The 21,513-nt window shown below is 52.1% G+C and overlaps 1 protein-coding gene and 1 pseudogene across 25 annotated transcripts in view; both read left to right on the top strand.

Moving 5' to 3' along the window:
- The window catches only part of CRTC1 (CREB regulated transcription coactivator 1), an 87,982-nt gene that overhangs the window by 27,845 nt on the left and 38,624 nt on the right, over positions 1-21,513 (top strand). The gene's annotated exons all lie outside the window — the stretch shown is intronic.
- On the top strand, positions 2,977-3,781 carry LOC100523951 (large ribosomal subunit protein uL15 pseudogene; annotated as a pseudogene).

Genomic DNA, 21,513 nt, shown 5'->3' with positions numbered 1-21,513 from the left:
ACACCTGTGCAGTGGCTACCAGTGAGTCCCTGCCCAGCTGTGCCCTGTCCCCACTCAGTCCATCCCCTATCCTGGTGGCTCAGCCTACATTTCTGAACCCCCCCCACCCCGAAAATAGCAGCCACATGCCTCCTGTGAGAAGCCAATGCTGGCCTCCTCCCCTCACACCCAGGACCACCGAGAAGCAGCGCAGTGGCAGTGCTCACTGGGGTCTGCACAATCCCTCCACTGTGATACCAGGCAAGCCATACACACCCAGGGAGACTGAGAAGCAGGAGGTCAAGGGTGCCCCAGAAACAGCAGGAATCACATTGGCTCCATTTCTAGGAAGAGGGCACAGTGCGCCTGCAGACCTTAGGGGGTACCCCCAGTGGGGTCTGCGCAGCCTCACAGTATGAACCTGGAACTTGTTTGCAGCAGAACTGATGCTCTGTGAACAAACAGGAGTAGTCTCCCATCCACTGGCCATGATGCTGCTGGCACGCCTGTACCACACTCACCAGAAGGGTCTCTGCAGAGCTTTCGTATTTCAGGATGGTGGGTTAGGGATTCAGAGGGGTGGTGATGACCTCAGGGGCCTCCACCATCTGGCTGCATGCCTGCACCTCCATGCTTCCCTCAGCACCTTTCCAGGGCTCTTCCTGCTGCCACTGGGCTCTGGTACCACTGTACCCAGATGGAAGCGGAGCTTGAAGGGGTGCCCTTGGGAGTCTTCACGGACCATTCAGGCACTATGTTTATTAGTTTCCTGGGCTGCCACAACAAATGACCACAAACCTAGTGGCTTAAAACAACAGGAATTTATTCTCTCATAGTTCTGGAGGCCAAAATTTGGTTTTGGAGAACATCCAAAATCAAGACGTTGCCATGGTTGGTTCCTTCTTTGGACTGTACAGGAGGATCGTTCTTTGCCTCTTCCAGCCTCTGGGGGCATCAGGCATTCCCTGGCTTGTGGCCACAGCATTCCAGTCTCCATGTTCTGTTTTCACATCTCCTTCTCCTACCTGTCTTTTCCTCTTTTGAGAATGCCTGTCATTGGATTAGGGCCCACCCCCACTCCAGCATCACCTCATCTTAACTTGATGACACCTGCTAAGGTGACCCTCCTGGGACAGGCCTGCCCTCCCTCTTCACCATGACTCTCAGTGCACTGGCATCACGCCTTTGTTTTCATCTGTAGTTTCTTGTATGCGGAGGAACCCCCAGGGCTGGTGTTTCTCTGATTTGGCCTTAGCTGGGGGGTGAGTACACCTGCCCTTCCTGCCCTGCTCAGTGCCATGTTATGTTCCGTGGTCGAATTTGCCATGGCTGCTCTTCCTTCCTGCTGTTGCTTCTGGTTTGCTGCTGTTTGCAGCTGCACCGGCATCCTTGTACTTGTAGCTTGGGGTGTGTGTGCAGCCGTGAGACTGAAGTAGGGGGGGAGGTCACTGAGGGGAGATGACGCCAAGGGCTGGGCCTGCAGTCAGGGAGAAGCCTGGGAGCTCGCAGCCACCTCTGGGGATTCCACTGTGTGCGCAAAGCCCACGGCCCCCTTCCTGGGTCCTGAAGTCCAAGGAGCAGGACCTGGGTTTGAGCATCATTGTTGGAGGTGGTGGTAGTTCATGCATGGCTGGGGGCAGAGGCAAGTGTGCAGGAGCAGGGCTCATGCGCTGGGAGAGGCTGCTGGTGGAGTTAAGGGTCAGAGGGCCAGGGGAGGAAAGGTGCTCCAGTTCTAGGACCTCTCTGTTCAGGTGGGCAATTTGACATGACTCCGGCTGCCCCCTGCAGAGAGGATTGGGCACTGCAGAGTTGATTTGGGGACCCAGGCAGGAAGCTCCTGCATTTGTGGGTCCAGGGGTGGTGGGGCTTGGACCCGCATGTGGATAGAAGAGATGGGAGAAGGTGACAGCTGGGAGTGGGAGGGCCGGGTGCTGGAGCAGATGTGGGAGTGAGATGAGGGGGATGTCTCTGGGAGATGCAGTCCCAGGTGGGAGGGGTGGATGGTGCACATATGTCAGTGTGCACCAGTGAGTGAGCACACATATGTGTGGATGGGTATGCATGCATGTGTATGCATTCAGTACTGGGTGTGTGAGCATTTGTGTGAGGGTGTGTGCCCGGACATGCATGCCTGCCTCTGTGCACACACGTGTGAGTGAGGTGTGTACAAATCTTGCTTGCGATGTCAGCCTCTCTGTGAGGATAATGGTTGCTGGGCTGGAAGTCATGAATTTGGGGGGGCTTCAAGGGTTTCCTGACAAAGCGTGAGATGGGGACTGAGAAGAGGGTGGTAGATTTGGGAGTCAGAGTCTAAGTGGACTTCAGTCAGGAGCCAAGGGGAGGGCTCCTCCTGTTTACTAGCCTCTGGGTGGTGGCCCTCGGGGTCCAGTGCAGCCCTGGGGCCTGGTCCAGTCTTCTGGGTGGACCATGAAGAGGATCAGGGTTGCAACCTCACACTGGGGGCTTGCAGAGCCAAAGGGCCAGGAGTCCCCCTCCTCATCCACAGGCCCATTCGACCCTAGGTGGCTCGGAGGCCTGCAGGTGCTGCTCCTGCCCTCCTGGGCTCAGGGGAGGAGGCAGGGTCGAGTGTTGGGCAGGGAACAGTGCAGATCAGGGCTTTGGGGTGAGGCAAGGCTCCTTGGAGTAGGGGGCTTGGTATGTGACCCCTCAGGTTGGGGTGCAGCTGTTCCCAGAGGTGGGGGGAGCTTGGGCAGGAAGAGGGCGTGGTAGAAACAGAGGTTCTGAGGGGAGAGGGACTCAGCCATCTAGGGGAGAGAGCAGGAAGAAGACCTGAATGTCAGGGCAGGGAACAAGGGAGAAGATGGCACAGCACCACTGGCCCCCATGACAGGGTCGGTGCAATTTTCATGGATGGATGGATTATTGCAGTGGATTTCACATAACATGAAATTAACCACTTAAAGTGAACAGTTGGGAGTTGTGGCTCAGTGGGTTAAGGACCTGATGTCTCTGTGAAGATGTGGGTTCGATCCCTGGCCTCGCTCAGTGGGTTAAGGATCCGGCATTGCCACAAGCTGTGACATAGATTGCAGATGTGGCTCAGTTCCAGTGTTGCTATGACTGTGGTGTAAGCCTCAGCTGCAGTGCTGATTTGACCTTTGGCCCAGGAACTTCCATATGGCCAGGTGCCGCTGTAAAAAGAAAAAAACAGGGAACAATCGCTCTTTCATTGTGACTGCCAACATGTCACCCAGACTCAGGAAGACCTGGAAACTTAGGGGCCATGTGAGCCACGACCATGGTAGCATTGGCAAACACCAGAAGCACTCAGGAGGCCCTGGTAATGCTGGTGGCATGCACCACCACAGAATCAGCTTCAGCAAATATCACCCAGGATACTTTGGGAAAATTGGTTTGAGGCATTACCACTTAAAGAGGAACCAGAGCTTCTGCCCAACTGTCAACTTTGATAACTTGTGGACCTTGGTCAGTGAGCAGACACAGTTAAATGCTGCCAAGAACAAGACTGGAGCTGCTCCTGTCATTGATGTGGTGCTATTGGGCTGCTACAAAAGTCTGGGGAAGGGAAAGCTCCCAAAGCAGTCTGTCATCGTGAAGGCCAAGTTCTTCAGCAGAAGAGCTGAAGAGAAGGTTAAGGGTGTGAGTGGGGCCTGTGTCCTGATAGCTTGAAGCCACGTGGTGGGAGATTTCAATAAATGTTAACAAGTGGGGGAGTTCCCATCATGGCGCAGCAGAAACGAATCTGACTAGGAACTACGAGGTTGTGGGTTCAATCCCTGGCCTTGCTCAGTGAGTTAAGGATCTGGCCTCCGGCATTGCCGTGAGCTGTGGTATAGGTTACAGATGCAGCTCGGATCTGGCATTGCTGTGCCTGTGGTGTAGGCTGGCAGCTATAGCTCCGATTAGACCCCGAGCCTGGGAACCTCCATATGCTGTGGATGCGGCCCTAAAAAGACAAAAGACAAAAAAAGAAAAAAAAATGTTAACAAGTCGGGACAGAAGTTAAATAAGTAAAGTGAACAATTGAATGGCATTTCAGATATTCATAATATTGGGCAACCACCACCACTCTCTGGTTCTGAAGTATTCCCATCACCCTAAAAGGAAACCCCAGCCCCGTGAGCAGTCACTCCCCAGCACTCTCCCCCTGCCCCTGGCAACCAGAGATCTGCTTTCTGTCTCTATGAGAAGGAAAGCCACGCTTCCCGTTGTGGCTCAGTTTACCTGTTCTGAACATTTCACATAAATGGAATCATGTGGCCTTTGGTGTCTGACTGCTTTCACTTAGCATAGTGTTTTCAAGGTTTACCCACAATGTAGCCTGTCAGTGCTTCATTACTTTTACGGCTGAGTAATATTCCATTGTGTGGATGGACCATGTTTGGTTTATCCTTTTTCCCATCAATGGACTTCTTTTTTTTTTTTTTGTCTTTTGTCTTTTTTGTTGTTGTTGTTGTTGTTATTGTTGCTATTTCTTGGGCCGCTCCCGTGGCATATGGAGGTTCCCAGGCTAGGGGTTGAATCGGAGCTGCAGCCACCTGCCTACGCCAGAGCCACAGCAACACGGGATCCGAGCCGCGTCTGCAGCCTATACCACAGCTCACGGCAACGCTGGATCGTTAACCCACTGAGCAAGAGCAGGGATCGAACCCACAACCTCATGGTTCCTAGTCGGATTCGTTAACCACTGCGCCACGACGGGAACTCCCCATCAATGGACTTCTGCTTTGTTTCCACTTTTTTGGCTGCCGTGAACACGTGTGTGCAAGTGTGGGTGTGGCTTTAGGTTGGCGTTTCATTGGGGTGTGTACGGAGGAATGGAACTGCTACATCCCATGGCACCTCTTTTTAACTTGTTCAGGAACCACCAAACCTGGGTCGGCTTTGATTTTAAATAGGATGGCAACCTACTGGTGTGTTTAAAACAGGAGCGTGACACGATTTGAACTTAAGAAAGGGAAGGAAGGTGTTACTGGCATTGGTGTGTGGTGAGGGATTTGGGTACAGGGGGATTGGGGAGGAGGTTGTGCTGGTGTCCTGGTGCAAGGTGACATAGGCTGGGACCAGGGAGGGGGCTGCACAAGAGCCCTGGAGGTGGAGCTGCTGGGATTTGCTCACGGAAGTGACAAGGGGTAGAGGGAAAGGGGAAGCCGTGAGACTCTGGGCTGCTCCCCAGCCCTGCACTCAGGCCCCCTCCAGACTGCCCCTGCCACCTGTCTGGCCTGACTTTCTTGTGGTCTCCCTGCCACATCTGCCTGCCCAGCCACCTGTGCCACCATCCATCTCATCTGCACAAGCCCTTTGGCGTTCACCTTTCTGGGCCCTTGTCCTTTTTTTCTTTTCCCTGGGTGGAGGCACAACCCTGGGCTGGTGATGGTTCTGCCTCAGTGAGGCCTGTCCTGGGATGTGTGCGCTGGACACCCACAGTTCCTCGTGGGACCCACCCTACCAGGCTGAGAATATAATCTGAGCTCAGTGAGGCAGCCCTTGAGCTGACCCTGCCTGTCCCCATGCCTGGAGCAGGTGCTGCCCAGGGCTCCTATGGGGGGCTGCAGGGCTTAGGAGCTCAGACAGGACTGTGAAAGTGCCCCAAAGGGGCACAGGATGGGCCGGGGCAAGCCCAGGATCCTGCCTCCCAGACCGCAGAATAGCGTGCAGTGTTATTATGTAACTCCATAGTTGTGCTATCTCTAAAAAATGGAGCATAAAAGCTATTTTGGGCCTGTGGTAATGAGGGCATCTCGCTTTTGTCTTATCTTCCCATGGCCTCTGTCATCCTGGGGTGGGGTGGGGGGTGGATGGCAGCATCAAAGAAGCTGCTTGAGAGAGGCAGTTCCAACCCAGAACCTGAGTTGTGTGTGGAGGCCGGTTTCAAAAGTCATGCATTTGGTGTTGGCCAGAGCAGCTGCTGGCAGATTGCCCCATGGCACCTGGGATCCTGAAGGCCGGCAGGTGCTGACCCCTGCAGTGTGAAGCAGACTATGTTCCCTGCTACAGCTGGGACCCCACTTCCTCGAAGTGGGTCAGGCGCCTGTCAGAAACTCAGTCTGATGTTTTCAAGGCAGGCCGGGCAGAGGGCAGTAGCGGTCGAGTCCAGCTCCCTCTCCCTGCCTGGGCCAAGGGGCTGCGTGTTGTGAGGCAGCCCTGGTTTCCATTGGCCGCTCTCCTGGCTGGTGGTTTGTGTTACTCAATTGGTGATGAGATTTAAAATTAAACTGTGGGATTTCCTGTTGTGGCTCAGCGGTTAATGAATCCGACTAGGAACCATGAGGTTGCGGGTTCAATCTCTGGCCTCACTTAGTGGGTTAAGGATCCCGCATTGCCATGAGCTGTGGTGTAGGTCACAGGTGCGGCTTGGATCAGGTGTTGCGTAGGCTGGTGGCTACAGCTCTGATTAGACCCCTAGCCTGGGAACCTCCATATGTCGTGGGTTTGGCCCTGAAAAGACAAAAAGACAAAATAAATAAATAAAATTAAACCGTGAAGGGTCTGTTCCTTCAGCTCCAGAGACCTGTGCTCAGATGTTCCAGAAGCCGTATGTGTTTGGTCAGGGTGGAGAGACCATGTGTTTTAGAGTCCGCCGTATCTCTCTGTGGACAGCATGTGAGCACATGGAGGGTCTCAGACCTGTCTTAGTGTCCTGGCGCTACTCTAACAAATGACCACAAACTGGGTGACTTAACAACAGAGATATATTCTCTCACAGCTCTGGAGGCTGAATGTCCCAAGCAAGGCGTGGACAAGTCTGTGCTCCCTCTGATGGCTCGAGGGGAGTAGCCCTTCTTGCCTCTTCCAGCTTCTGGGGGCTCCAGTGTTCCTTTGATTGTGGTTGCATCACCCCTGTCTCTGCCTCCGTCTCTACAGGACCCTCTCTCTTGTGTGTCTGTGTCACCTCTCATCTTATAAAAACAGTTGTCATTGGATTAGGGCCCATACTACAGCATGACCTCCCTTTAACTAATGAAATGTGCAAAGGCCCTGTCTCCAAATAGGTCACATTCCCAGATACTCGGGAGTAGGATATGGATGTATATATATTTTGGAGGGACACAGTTCAGCCCATAGCAGACTCTCCACCAGGCAGGTCCACTGGCTCTCAGTGAGGCCCCCAGGTCCCTGAGGGGTGCAGTGAGTGACACAGCCCACCTTACAAGCGCATAGGGGTGCTCGGGTCCCAGTAAGGCCAGGGCCTCAGCGAAGTATGAGTAGGGCCTTCACTGTTTGGGTACAAAGCCGTGGGTTATGGGCATGTGGGGCACCCCCCAGTGTCCCTGCATAGGCTCTCCGTGTCCCAGGCACCAGGCACTACTTCCCTGTGATATTATCCTGGCCCCTCTGATCTTGGAGAGGCAGCAATAAATGATGGCTTAAAGGGAGACCTTAATTCTCTGCTCAGGAATTGAACCTGGGCAGCCTGGGTGAAAACCAGGAATGCTGGTCCCTAGACCAGGAATCCTCGCTAGAGGTTAGAAGCAGAATTGCCCTGATTCTTGCCCCCTTTGAAAGCAAAAATGGTTCAAGGAGGCAGAAACTGTAAAAACAGGTATAAATTTTATTGTTAGAGTCACAGTACAAGTGAGAGAGCACACTGAGGAGTATTTTATTTATTTAAGTCAGAGGCAAAGAAGTAATGCACACTCTAAAGAGGAGTGTGGGTGCGGGCATCCCCTTGAGTGAGGAACGCACCAGAGAGGTGATTTAAATCACTTATACAGGAGTTCCCGTCGTGGCGCAGTGGTTAACGAATCCGACTGGGAACCATGAGGTTGCGGGTTCGGTCCTTGCCCTTGCTCAGTGGGTTAACGATCCGGCGTTGCCGTGAGCTGTGGTGTAGATTGCAGACGCGGCTCGGATCCCGCGTTGCTGTGGCTCTGGCGTAGGCCGGTGGCTACAGCTCCGATTCAACCCCTAGCCTGGGAACCTCCATATGCCGCGGGAGCGGCCCAAGAAATAGCAACAATAACAACAACAACAACCAAAAAAAAAAAAAAAGACAAAAAAAAAAAAAATCACTTATACAGGACAGTTCTTCCAGGTCTTTGTTTTCCTTTGGCCAGTTACCTTGTATTCTCTCTCATACTTGGCTGGACACAGGAGCATCCCTGATATGTGTGAGCATCTTTTAGCAAAGATGGATTCCAAAGTGGAGGGTGCTGGGATGGTATCAGGACTTATGGCCTGGAGCCCCTCCGTTTTTGACCCTTAGGAGTCTTACTGTGCATGTGTAATTGGGGAGCTCTCCTTGACACCAGGAGTGATTAAAGTGGTCCACTTATCTTTCTACTCCAGCAGAGCTTAGCTCCTGCCATTAACTTTTTCTATGATGTGTTAAAGAAACAAGGCCCAATTTACTAGGCCTAACAAGTCCCAGTTGTTCTCAGCCCAGGGGCCCAGCTACCTTCTACCTCACCTCCACCATCCTGCCAGGGAGGCACTCCCAGCCCCATATTACAGATGAGGAAACTGAGGCCAAGAAGTGACAGATTTGGAATTCCCATTGTGGTGCAGCGGAAACGAATCCAACTACGAACCATGAGATTGTGGATTTGATTCCTGGCTTTGCTCAGTGGGTTAAGGATCCAGCATTGCCATGAACTGTCGTGTAGGTTGCAGACGTGGCTCGGATCTGACCTTGCTGTGGCTGTGGTGTAGGCTGGCAGCTGTAGCTCCGATTCGACCCCGAGCCTGGGAACCTCCATGTGCCACGGGTGTGGCCCAAAAAAGAAAAAAACAAGTTACAGATTGGTCTGTGGTCCCTTGGCAGAAGAATGGCAGTCAGGGGTCTGGCGTGATAGAGAGGGTGGGCACAGACACAGGCTGTCAGCCTTAGAATAGCACTGGTGAAATAAGTTGAATGATGTCCCCTAAACATGTATGTCTAGATCCTGGCCCCTGGAACATGTGACAGTGACCTTTAGGAAGAGGGTCTTTGGAGGGGTGACCACGTCAAAGATCTTGAGAGCATCTTGGAGTAGGGCTCCGAATCCAGTGACTGGTGTCCTTCTGAGAAGCTGGGGAAGGTTGGAGGCAGAGATTGGCGTGATGGATCCGTAAGCCAAGGAACACCAAGGGATTGCCAGCAGCCACTGATTTTTAAATTGAGGTGAAATTCACATAACATAAAATTCACCATTCTTCAGTGAATAATTCAGTGTATTTAGTGCATTCACAGTGTTAGGCAACTATGATATCTGTCTAGTTCTAGAACATTTTTCTTACCCCCAAGGGAAACCCTGTTCCCATTAGCTGTCCCTCCCCACACCTCTCCTGCAGCCCCTGGTAACTTCTAATCTGCTTTCTGACTCTGTGGCTTTACCTGTTCTGGACATTTCATACGAGTGGAATCATATACTTTGTGGCCTTCTGTGTCTGGCTTCTTTCACTCAGCCCGATGTTTTTGAGGTTCATCCACATTGTAGTGTGCCTCAGAGCTTTGTTCCTTTGTATGGCTGAGTAATACTCCTTCGTATGGCTGGATGTTTTATTTATCCCTTCATCTGTTTGATTGTTCCCACCTTTTGGCATTTGTGAACAGTCTGTCTATGGTTTGTAAATGTGTTTACATCTGACCTGCAGTCTGCCTACTTCCATCTCCGTCTGCCCCAGCGTTCCTGTCCCTGGAGCAGTGCACAGAAAGTGCCCGTGAGCGAGGAATGAATGAAGGAGGCCGCGCAAGGGCGGGTGATCATGCTGCCAAGGACAGCAGGTGCTGAGCTGGATCTAGCTTTGGGGCCCTCTGACCTCTGAGGACGAATGGCACCATCACACTGAGGTTTAAAGTGTCAGAAGTTCATGGCTGGGAGTTCCATTGTGGCTCAGAGGGTTAAGAACCTGACTAGTATCCATGAGGATGCAGGTTCCATCCCTGGCCTTGCCCAGTGGGTTAAGGATCTGGCGTTGCCACAAGCTGCAGTATAGGTTGCAAATGCAGCTCGGATCTGCCGTTGCTGTGGCTGTGGTGTAGGCCAGCAGCTGCAGCTCCGATTCTACCCCTAGCCTGGGAGCTTCCATAAGTGATGGATATGGACCTAAAAAAAAAAAAAAAAGTTCGTGGCTGTGATGGGTTCAGGGCAGTGTTTCCAGCAGTGGGCTTGGTGCCTGCTGGCCGGAGGACCTTGTGAAGATCTCTGGAAAGCCAGGGGCATGTGCTCACCTGTTTGTTGTCTCTAACCTTGGGCCCTTTGTTTGGGGGCAAGGGGTGCTTGAGAGAGCCATGTGCCTTGGATAGTCAGAGGCGCCCATGAGCCAGAGTAGTGTGGGGCCTTGATGGAGCCCCATGGTTCTTGCCTGGCCTCTCTCCCCTCTGAGCCTGCAGAAGGCAGGACATGAGTCAGTTTGTCAAGAGTGGTGGTGTCCTTGGGCATTCCCGTTGTAGTGCAGGGGAAACAAATCCGACCAGTATCCATGAGGATGTGGGTTCGATCCCTGGCCTGGCTCAGTGGGTTAAGGATCCAGTGGTGCTGTGAGCTGTGGTGTAGGTCCCAGATGTGGCTCAGATCCTGCATTGCTGTGGCTGTGGTGTAGGCTGGCAACTGTAGCTCTGATTTGAGCCCTAGCCTGAGAACCTCCATATACAACAGGTGCATCCCTAAAAAGCAAAATAAATAAATAAATAAATAAATAAATAAATAAATAAATAAATAAAGAGTGATGGTGACCAATGTCATCCAGAGGAGAGCTTGGCAGGAACATGGGCACCTTGGTGGCATCCTCAGGGCTCCGTTGTCCACTGCAGAATGAGAAACCAAAATGACTGAACGGTGACAGCTTAGGTCTTGGGATGTGGTGTGTTGTTCTTTGTGCCTGCTAGAGTTCAGTTTCATTTTCAGATTAAAAGAAAGAGGTAATAGGGCACCATCTGTGCGTGGGGGAGGGGTTCAGGGCCTGCCTATCCTGCCTCAGCTTCCCTCAGAGGGGGAGACTGCTACCTGTCCTGGCATGGGCCATCTGTGGTTCTGAGTGTCCCTGGGCTGCCCTAACAAGTACTGCAGACTGGGGGCCCAAAGCAGCAGGATTTTATTCTCTCACAGTTCTGGAGGCTGGAAGTCTGAAGGCTGGGTGTCAGCAGGGCCATGGGTCTTTCTGAAGGTCTAGGGGAGGGGCCTTCCTTGCTTCTTCTAGCTCTGGTGGCTCCAGCGTTCCTTAGTTTGTGGCTGCGTCACCCCGATCTCTGCCTCATCTCCACGTGGCCTTCTCCCTGTGTGTGTCTCCTCTTCTGTCTCTGATAAGGACACTTGCCATGGGATTTAGGGCCCACCTGGATAACACAGCAAGATTTCTCCATCCCAAAATACTTACCTTAATTAGATCTGTAAAGGTTCTCTTTCCAAATAAGGTCAAAGTCACAGGTTTGTGGGGTGGGGTTGTGGACTTAAGCTTTTAGGGACACAAATGAAACACACTGCATGTGCCTGTGTTCACCTGTATGAGGTGCTTGGATGGTACCCGAGTGGGGTGTGGGAAGGTACTATTTTGGTTTTCTTGTCACCATCTTCATTGCCCTTGTCATAGGGGCTTCTGGACCTGTCAACTACCCAACCCCCACCCATGTCACCCCAGCATGCCTGCCCTGTCCCTCCCACTTCCCACATCCTTTTGGGGGGCCTCTCCAGATCTTGGGGGTGCCTCTCTGCATCCCTCCAAGTATGCCAGGCAGATATCTGTGACCTGCTGTCCATATGTGAGATCACCCCCCCAAATCCCCAAGCCCCTTGGCCTGAGTAGGGGGACTTCTTCTTTGGCCTCTCCCCTTGTGCAGTCTCCCCTTCCTGAGGTCTATCCAGCTGGGACATCCCTCCCCATGGCCTCCAGGGAGCCCCCTACCCTCACAGAACCCCTCACTGTCCAGATCATTACATTGGCCTGTTTTCAGGTTCATGTCAGTCTCTGTCCTGTAGAGGACGAACCTGGAGTGTTGGGTCCTCGCCTTGAGCCCAGCTGGCCTCAGTGACTCTGGTTATGTGGTTTGCTGTGGTCCTTCCTTTGACCCAGAGTTCCTCTCCCGTCCCATGGGGCATTTCCAGGGCTTCCGGCCACCTTGTAGCCTGTACACTCCAGCCCCTGTTCCTGCGTGGGGATGTCCCTGGAACGAGGGTGGCCCAGCCTTATCCCCGGTCTGCCTGTGCCTGCACAGACCAACTACAGAGACATTCCAGAAATGGCGACCAAGGGCGGGTTCCCCACCGTCCACCTGCAGGCCTGGGGCACGTGTCCTCTGCTCTTCTTTGGAGGTGAGCCCCTGGCCTGATCCTGCCTCACAGCTCAGGCTCCTTGCTCTGCCTATCGATGATGCAGGAACATCTTTAGGCATAAATCTGCTTTTTGGATGATCTCCCTCAGGAGAGCTTCCCAGAAGTGGGATTACAGGTCGGAGGGCAGGAACATTGTTCAGACTCCTGATGGATGCTGCCAAATGGATTTGCAGACACTGCCGGCCACCTGCCTCTCAGGGTCTGGGTCATTTCCTCTGTGGCTGATGTGTGCTGGGCGGGTCCACATCCTGGCCTGGCTTCACCCCTCAGCCCCTGGGTGACAGCAGAGGAAATGAAGGGGGGAGCACTGCCCTGGGGGCCCAGGGCTGCAGGAGCAGGGTTGGGGCTTGAGCTTTGAGGTGTTGCCACTGTGGGATTTTTTTTTCTTTCCATTTTTAAAAGTACTGTTGATTTACAACATTGTGATCATTTCTGCTGTGTGGCGTAATGACTCTGTTCTGCATGTACAAACAACCATGCTTTATCAGGTTCTTTTCTTATATAGGTTATGACAGAATATCAGGTGGAGTTCCCTGTGCTGTACAGCAGGTCGCGGTTGACCATCCATTCCATACACAATAGTGTGCACATGCCATTCCCAAACTCCCAATCCCTCCCTCCCCCCAACCTTTTCCCTTTTGTGAGGGTACATTGTTTTCAGAGTCTGTGAATCTGTTTCTGTTTTGTAAATAAGTTCATTTGTATCTTTTTTTTTTTTTTTTTTGGATTCCACATGTAAGTGATATCATGATACTTGTTTTTCTCTGCCTGACTTACTTTACTTAGTATGAGAGTCTCTAGTTCCATCCATGTTGCTGCAAATGGCATTTTTTTCATGTGTGGCATGGTTCTTAGTGTAGGACTTGAGGTGACACAGGATATAGTGACTGTGATGGGTTGAAGAGTGTGCCATCATCCCCCCCTCACCCCCGCCCCAGTCCCCATTCACATTTAACCAGAACCTGTGAATGGGACCTTATTTGGAAATAGGATCTTTGCAGTCAACATGAAGTCGTCTTGGAATAGGGTGGGCCCTAAATCCAGTGACTGAAGACAAAAACAGAGTCACACAAGGTGAAGGCCGTGTGAAGATAGAGGCAGAGATGGGGACAGAACTATAAGCCCAGGAACCCCAGCCTAAAGCCACGAGGAGCCTGGAGAGAGGCCTGGGATATATTCTCCCTCAGAGTCTCCAGAAGGGTCTGCTCCCGCTCAGACCTTGATTTCAGACTTCTGGCCTCTAGGATGGTGAAGGAATAAATTCCTGTTTTTTAAGTCACCCAGTTTGTGGTCATCTGTTACGGCAGCCCCAGGAAACTTACATAGTGCCCAAGAGTTGGGGGTGGATATAGAGGGGCTTTGGGGGCCTGCAGAAGCATCCCCTCCCACCGTGCCTGGCCACCCAGTGAGGCCACCAGGGGTCAGGTGCACTGTCCTGCCCCCCATTCCCTTCTTCTTCTTCTTCTTCTTCTTCTTTTTTTTTTTTTTTTTTTTTTTTGTTACTAGGCAAGGACCATTATTAACCTTGTTCCAAACTTTATTCCCAGGTTTCTTCAGCTTAATTAGCTTCACAGAATGAATCGTGGATGAGCGAAACTGGGAAAGAGCTGCAGTGTCCAAGGGGTTTGGGCTTAAAAATATCAGAGATCTAGATCTTACCAGCTCCAGAAATCAAGTCATATTAGAACACAGTCCTAATAGAAACAGGCAGCTCCAAGTAACTACTTCAAATCTGATCTGCTTTCAGAGTTCACTCCATTCTGTTTGTCTCACTCTTGGAAGCCTCTCTGGCCTTGAGGCATCCCCCAGATTCTCTTGCTGGCCCGGACTGAGTAGACCTGTGGAGGCTGGGAGAACTTCCTGAGGTCACAGGTGAAAGTGAATATCCTTGGTCATTTGGACTGGGCCTCACTGTGTGCTGGGCTTGGCAGCCTGCCTTGGGGGGATACTTGGCCCCACCATGGGGGGACTTGGTGCTCAGGCAGATGGGATTGGGGTTGGCCATCCTGCATCAGTGGCTTCCTTTCTTGTGGACACCAAGCTGTGGAACCAGGGGAGCAGCATCTCCAGGTGGCCCTGCTGGCACCTGGGCTTTGCCTCTGGGCTCTGTATGGACCTGCAGAACATGGCTCCTCTGCTTCCCACTTGGGGCTCCTCGTGCCTCTCCTGGACCTGTCAGCGCTTGTGTAGGGCAGGAGTGGGTGAGCAAACACTAGGCTCTCCTGGCCTGCTGTACACAGCCCCCCATAAACCTGACGGTGACAGGCTGTGGTGCTGCAGTCTATGTAGTAGAGGGGGTTGGAGGCAGTCACACTGCCAAGGCCTTTGCTCATTGGCTCCTGTATCTGGGCCCCAGCCTCCTGGGATGCGGTGCCCAGATACAGGCCAGAGAGAGGTGTGCAGCCAGGACTGGTCCTGGGAAGACCCCACATCCCTGTTCCATCCCTAGTTTAGCCCCTAGGATCCTGGGGTAGACTTGGCATAGGTTCTGGGAGGGGTGCTTTGAGGACCTTCAGAGTGGGGAGCATATCTTAGGGACGGGCCCCTCTGTGGCTCCCAGTGCACCAGGACTCTCCACCTTGTGGGTCCACTATGATGTCACCAGCCCCTGGGTCTCTAGCCAGGTGACTGCCTCCCTGTGCTGTCCTGGTATGGACATCTGTGTTGCCTTCCCTGCTGCTCTGCAGTGACTGGCCATCTGAGCCAGCCTAGCCCTGTCCTTCCTCCCTCTCTTCCTGGGCTTCCACTTCTTCCCTGCTGTTGCTTCTGCTTGAACCGTTACTAGCTCATTCTCACCCTAGAACATCGATTTGAGGGTTCCCATCATTGGCCTTCCCCGGCCATCCAATCTCAAGGTCTCTGCCTCCCCCAAGCTTGGTTCTGAGTAGCTTTGCCTTCTCTCTGGACCCCTGTGGACTCTGCTCTATGGCAGTTAGTTTCCTGGGGCTGTTGTAGCAAAATACCTTAAACTGGGAGGCTTAAATGTAAGCCTCATACTGCCTCCAACCCCCTCTCCCACATATCCCCTCTCCTGGGCATATATTTGGAAAAGATGAAAACTCTTATTTGAAAAGATACATGCACTCTGGTGTTCATAACAGCACTGTTTACTATAGCCAAGACATGGATGCATCCCAAGTGCCCACTGACAGATGGTTGGGTAAGAAGACGTCTAGAAGTTCCCTGGTGGCTCAGTGGGTTAAGGATCTGCCATCGTCACTGCTGTGAATCGGGTTCGATCCCTGGCCCAGGAACTTCTGCATGCTGTGGATGCAGCCTAAAAGAAAGAAAAAGATATCATCTATATATACAATTGAATATTACTCAGCCATAGAAAAGAATAAAATAATGCCGTCTGCAGCAACATGGATGAACCTAGAGATATCAAACTAAGTCAGAGGAAGTCAACTAATATATGATATCATTTATATGTAGAATCTAAAAAAATGATGCAGGTGAACTTACGAAACAGAAATAGATTCACAGACATAGAAAACAAATTTATGGAGTTGCTGTCGTGGCTCAGTGGTTAACAAATCCAGCTAGGAACCATGAGGTTGCGAGTTCCATCCCTGCCCTTGCTTAGTAGGTTAAGGATCTGGCGTTGCCGTGAGCTGTGGTGTAGGCCGCAGATGCGGCTCGGATCCTGCGTTGCTGTGGCTGTGGCATAGGCTGGCTGCTACAGCTCCGTTTCCACCCCTAGCCTGGCAACCTCCATATGCTGTGGATGTGGCCCTAAAAAGATAAAAAAATAAATAAAATAAAGTAAAGTAAGATAAAAATAAAAACCTAAAATGTATTCCCTCATAGTCCTGGAGATGAGAAGCCCAAGATCAAAGTATGGGCAGAGTTGGATCTTCTGGGGCCTCTGAGGGGGCGTCTGTCCCAGGCCTCTCTCCCGGCTCTGGTGGCTGCTCATAACCTTTGAGATTCTTTGGTTGTAGCTGAATTGCCTGATCTCTGTCTCCACCTTCACATGGCCTTCTCCCTGTCTGCCTGTTCTCAGAAGGACCCCAGTCATTGGATTAAGGGTCTCCCGAAATCCAGGATGACCTCACCTAAGAGCCTGAGCTCATCACAGCTGCACAAGCTACTTTCCTTTTTTTTTTTTTTTTTTTTTTTGGTCTTTTTCCAGAGCCGCTTCTGCAGCATATGGAGGTTCCCAGGCTAGGGGTCCAATCAGAGCTATAGCCACTGGCCTATGCCAGAGCCACAGCAACACGGGGATCTGAGCTGCATCTGTGACCTACACCACAGCTCACAGCAACGCCGGATCCTTAACCCACTGAGCGAGGCCAGGAATCAAACCTCCAACTTCATGGTTCCTAGTCGAATTCGTTAACCACTGAGCCATGATGGGAACTCTGTGCACAAACTACTTTCAGACAGAGTTACCCCCTGAGTTCCCGTGTGGGCATGCGCATGAGGAACACTCGTCAGTCTAGGACAGGGCTTGAGCGGGTCACCCTGGGCTGTACTTGCTCTGTCGTGCTGCCTTGCACTTGCTCCCACCCAGCCCCCAGTCTCTGACCCTGGTGAGCAGGCTCATGACTTTATATTTGGGCAACTGATTCTAAAAAACCCCAGCCATAATTTTCCACCATCATGTCTCTGTCACCAGCAGCCCTGGGACAGCACACACGCCTGTCACCCCCGCTTCACTGCCTCTCATGCTCTCCAGGGCCAGACCCATAGAAGGCCCCTCCTCCCAGGCCAGGGGGCTCCTGCTGGGAGAGTCCTGGGGTCCCTCTCTGGGCTTTGCCTGGGCCTGGCTACTTGTAGGTGTTCCCAGAGGACTCAGGGTATGGGGCAGTTCTTGGCATCCCAATTCCAGATACAGCTGTCAGTGGTTGCTTCCTTGGGACGGAAGCTGGTCCCTGAGGCGCCCATGGAGGCCAGGCAAGCAGGGCCCCAGCTGTCAGGGCCTGCTGGCCCATCAGACAGACACAAGCCGGCTGCTTTCCCATGAGAGGCTGCTGTGGACCCAGTTGCACCCCCCCAGGTTCCTCTGTGGACGCCCTAACCTCCAATGTGACCATGTGTGGAGATGGGGCCCAGAGAGGTGATGAAGGTAAAATGAGGTCGTAAGGGTGGGTTCCTGATCCAATAGGCCAGGTGTCCTTCTAAGAGCAAAAGAGAGAGACTTTTCGCTGAGCACACCCTGAGGAAAGGCCGTGTGAGGACACTGGGAAAAGGCAGCCTTCTGCAGGCCAGCAAGAGGGCTCTCACCAGAGGCTGGGCCGGCACCCTGACCCCGGACTTCCAGCCTCCAGAACTGTGAGAGATACTTGTCTGTTGTTTAAGCTGCCCGGTCTGTGGCCCAGGCTAATACAGAGGGTTATTTTGCAAGTTAGGGGTCAGGGAAGGCTTCTTAAGGATGTGATGTTTGAGCTGAAAGCCAGAGGATGACCAGGAGGTCCACGGAAGGTTCCAGAAAAGGGTGAGGTGGAGGCAAGGGCCCAGAGGCAGGAGGCTGGGGAGGGCTTTGCGGGCCACTGGTAAGTTGGGGATTGCTGGGCATAGAGCCTGGATTGTAACCAAGGCCCCCTCCCATTTCCAGGTGACCTCAGGGCAAGCCTGTCATCCCCCAAGGCCTCAGTTTCCCCACTTGTGAAACAGAGGGGAAACCATGTCTCCCCCTCTCCAGGCTGCTTCAAGGCCCCACCCAGAGTGGGCGCCTGGCTGCTGGGCAGGGGAGAGCGGCCCCCATGAGCCAGCTGTGCTGCACTCAGACCCCCGGGACCCTTCCTACATCCCAGCCGGAATGTCTGCTCAACAACCACCACCAACGAGGGAAACAAAACGTGCTCACAGTGGACCCTCTGATTCAGCTGGGGTTGGGGATTTGGCAGCAGCAGCAGCGCCTGATTAAAGGCATTCCGAGGCACACTTGGTGTTTGTGTATCTGGTTCTGTATTTACACTTTGGGAACGAGCGAGGAGGCAGCTGGGGAGTGTCTCAGTCGGCCGGGGGGCCGGGGGCCGGGGTGACTCAGCCTGGAATCCGCACTTGGCCACATGTCTGTGACGCTTTCATTCATTCCCTGATTCATTCATTATTCCTTCCCGTGCTTGGCAGATGTGTAATGAGAAACTCCAGTGTACCAGGCACACTTCAGTGGGGTCAGCCTCGTTCTCCTCATTGTGGAGCCCTCAGTCGGCGTGGGGCCCATGATGAGGTGGGGCTGGGCCAGCAACAAGGTTTACAACAGGGAGTTACAAATGTAGCAGAAACCTAAAATGTAAGAGTGCAATCTATAAAATTCCTAGAAGGAAGCATAGGTGTAAATCTTTCTGGCCTTGGGTTAGGTGATGGAGGTTTAGATATAACACTAAAAGCACAAGCAAAGAAAAATAGATTAATTGGACCCTATTGACATTTAAAACATCTGTGCATCGTGAAAGACTGTTAAGAAAATGAAAGGAAAAGACAAAGAAAGGAAAGAAAATGTTTGCAAACCAAATAGCTGATAAGGGATTAAGAGTCATAATATACAAAGAACTTTTAGAGCTCAGCAAGGCAAAGCCATACAGTCTAATCTTGAAAAAGGCAAAGGAGGAGAGTTCTCTGGTGGTGTAGCAGGTTAAGGATCTGGTTTGTCACTGCAGTGGCTTGGGTTGCTGCTATGACTCAGGTTTGACCCCTGGCCCAGAAACTTCCACATGCTCCAGGCGTGCTGCCACCGCCCCCCAAAAAAGGCAAAGGACTTGAATAGACATTTCTCCACAGAAGATATACAAATGGCCAATAAGCACATAAAAAGATGTTCAGCCTCACTAGCCATGAGGGAAATGAAAATTAGAACCTCAATAAGATACCACCCCCCCCATCAGGATGGCTGCTATCGAAACAACAGAAACTAAAAAGTTTTTGTTTGTTGTTTGATTGTTTGTTTTGCTCTTTAGGGCCTTACCTGTGGCATATGGAGATTCTCAGTCTAGGGGTCCAATTGGAACTGTGGCTATCGGCCTACACCACAGTCACAGCAACTCGGGATCCAAGCCATATCTGTGACCTACACCACACCTCACGGCAACGCCAGATCCTTAACCCACTGAGCCAGGCCAGGGATTGAATCTGCAACCTCATGGTTCCTACTTGGATTTGTTTCCGCTGCACCACAGTGGGAACTCGGAAACCTAACAAGTGTTGCTGAGGATGTGGGGAAATTGGAACCCTCGTGCACTGCTGATGGGAATGTGAAAACAAAACAGGGGTGTGTTGAATGGAGCTGTGGAAAACAGTCTGGCAGTTCCTCAATAGATAAATATAGAATTACTATATGATCCAACAATTCTACTCATAGAGATACACCTCAGGGATTTGAAAACAGGGACTCAAACAGACACTCATCATACATGTACATCCCCAGCACTGTTCATAGTTGCCAAAGGTAGGACAAACACGTCCATCAGTAGATGAATGGATCAGCAAAATGTGGTTCATCCACACAATGGGTACTATTCAGATGGTAAAAGGAGGAGTTTCCTTGTGGCTCAGCAGAGTAAGGATCTGGTATTACCACTGCTGCATCTTGGGTTGCTCCTGTGGTGTGGGTTTGATCCCTGGCCCTAGAAACTTCCACATGGTGCAGGTATAGCCAAAAAGAAAAAAAAAAGAATGAATCATTGACACGCTGCAGTGGGGGTAAACTCTGAAAACATCATGCTGAGTGAAAGATGCCAGACACAGACAGATAGTGTGTGATTCCATTTCTATGAAATATAAAGAACAGGCAAATCCATAGGGACAGAAAGCAGATTAGTGGTTGCCAGGGCTGTGAGGGGGAATGGGGAGCAACTGCTAGTGGGCGCTGGGCCTCTTTTGGGGTGATGGGAATGTTCTGGACCTAGCTAAAGGTGATGGTTGCACAACACTGTGAATGTACTAGATGCTCCTGAATTGTACGCTTTAAAATGGTTCATTTTGGAGTTCCCATCGTGGCGCAGTGGAAACATCTGACTAAGAACCATGAGGTTGTGGGTTCGATCCCTGGTCTCGCTCAGTGGATTAAGGATCTGGCGTTGCCATGAGCTGTGGTGTAGGTCAAAGACGCAGCTCACATCTGGTGTTGCTGTGGCTGTGGTGTAGGCCGGCAGCTGTAGCTCCAATTTGGCCCCTAGCCTGGGAACCTCCATATGTCACAGATGCAGCCGAAAAAAGCAAAAATAATAATAATAATAATAATAATAATAAAATGAGATGATTGATTTTATGTTATGTGAATTTTACTTAGATAAAGAAAAAAAAATTTTTAAGAGAGAAGGGTGGTCCTGTGCTTTCCTGGTTGGGCACCTCTGCAGGCACAGCTGTCTTCCCCAGAGCCCTGGGTTTCCAGTCCTTTCCAGAGTCACCGGGGTATGTTGAATGGAGCCCAGGAGGCTGTCTCCCCTCCTTTAGCTCATGTCTGGTGTGCAAGCTGAGACTTGAGCCAGGGCTTGGAAGGAACCTAGAGGGACACAGCTGGACACACTGGGGTGCACACACCCCATTAGGGCTCTGTGGCCCTGGAAAAACACCAGGAGCTCCATGTGACTCAGAATCAGATTCTTTCAGGGGCTCTCCAGGGTCCCCTCCAGGGACCTCTACAGCTGGGAAAACCTGATGAAGTGCTGGTCCCTCCCTCCCAGGGAACAACCCCCAAAGGTGGCCCATTCAAGGCCCCCCCCCCCCCCGCCATTGACAGCCTCCTGAGACTCCACCTGGGGGAGCCCTGTGACGGGCAGGGCTTCAGGCCAAAATGAGCAGATCCCCTGGGGTCCCCGTCAGCACTCAGATCCCAAAAGGATCATGCTTGGGAAATGGGTTTTTTGCTCTCTACCTCCCTCTCATGGTGGTTCTTTGCCTGTGTACTTGAGAAGCCATCTGTTCTTTTTTGGGCCTCAGTTTCCCCTAAGGTGGGGGTCGGGCAATGCCATGTGGGCACAGGCAAAACATGATCCCTGCCTGGCATCCTGAGCACATGCACGGTTGTTTCTGCACTCATGTGTTCACCTGTTGTCTGGCCCCTCAGTCCCCACTGGGTGCCAGGCTACTCCATGGTGCCAGGGTCCTTGTGGGGCTCACAGTCTTGATGATAGGAGATAGACCTTGGTCGGGTGGTTTTGGATAGTGTGCTGTGGAGGAGGTGACCCCGTGAGTGTGAGCTGCACGGCTTTGGGCTGGCCGAGTTGGGAGAGCAGAGGGCCAGACATTGCAGGCCTTTGTGGTGAGAGGGGGAAACAGGTCTCCTCAGAGCTCACAGCTCCTCCCTGGCCCTCCACAGCTTGGCCCCCAGGTCTGCCTTGGCTTTGCAGGACAG

Source organism: Sus scrofa, chromosome 2 (assembly GCF_054392235.1).
Source record: "Sus scrofa isolate SSC_HxYL_T2T_F1_AM1 chromosome 2, Sscrofa_HxYL_maternal_Yorkshire_Landrace_v2.0, whole genome shotgun sequence".
Taxonomy (NCBI): domain Eukaryota; kingdom Metazoa; phylum Chordata; class Mammalia; order Artiodactyla; family Suidae; genus Sus; species Sus scrofa.
The sequence above is the reverse complement of the archived record's forward strand: the minus strand, read 5'-3'. Positions and strand labels throughout refer to the sequence as shown.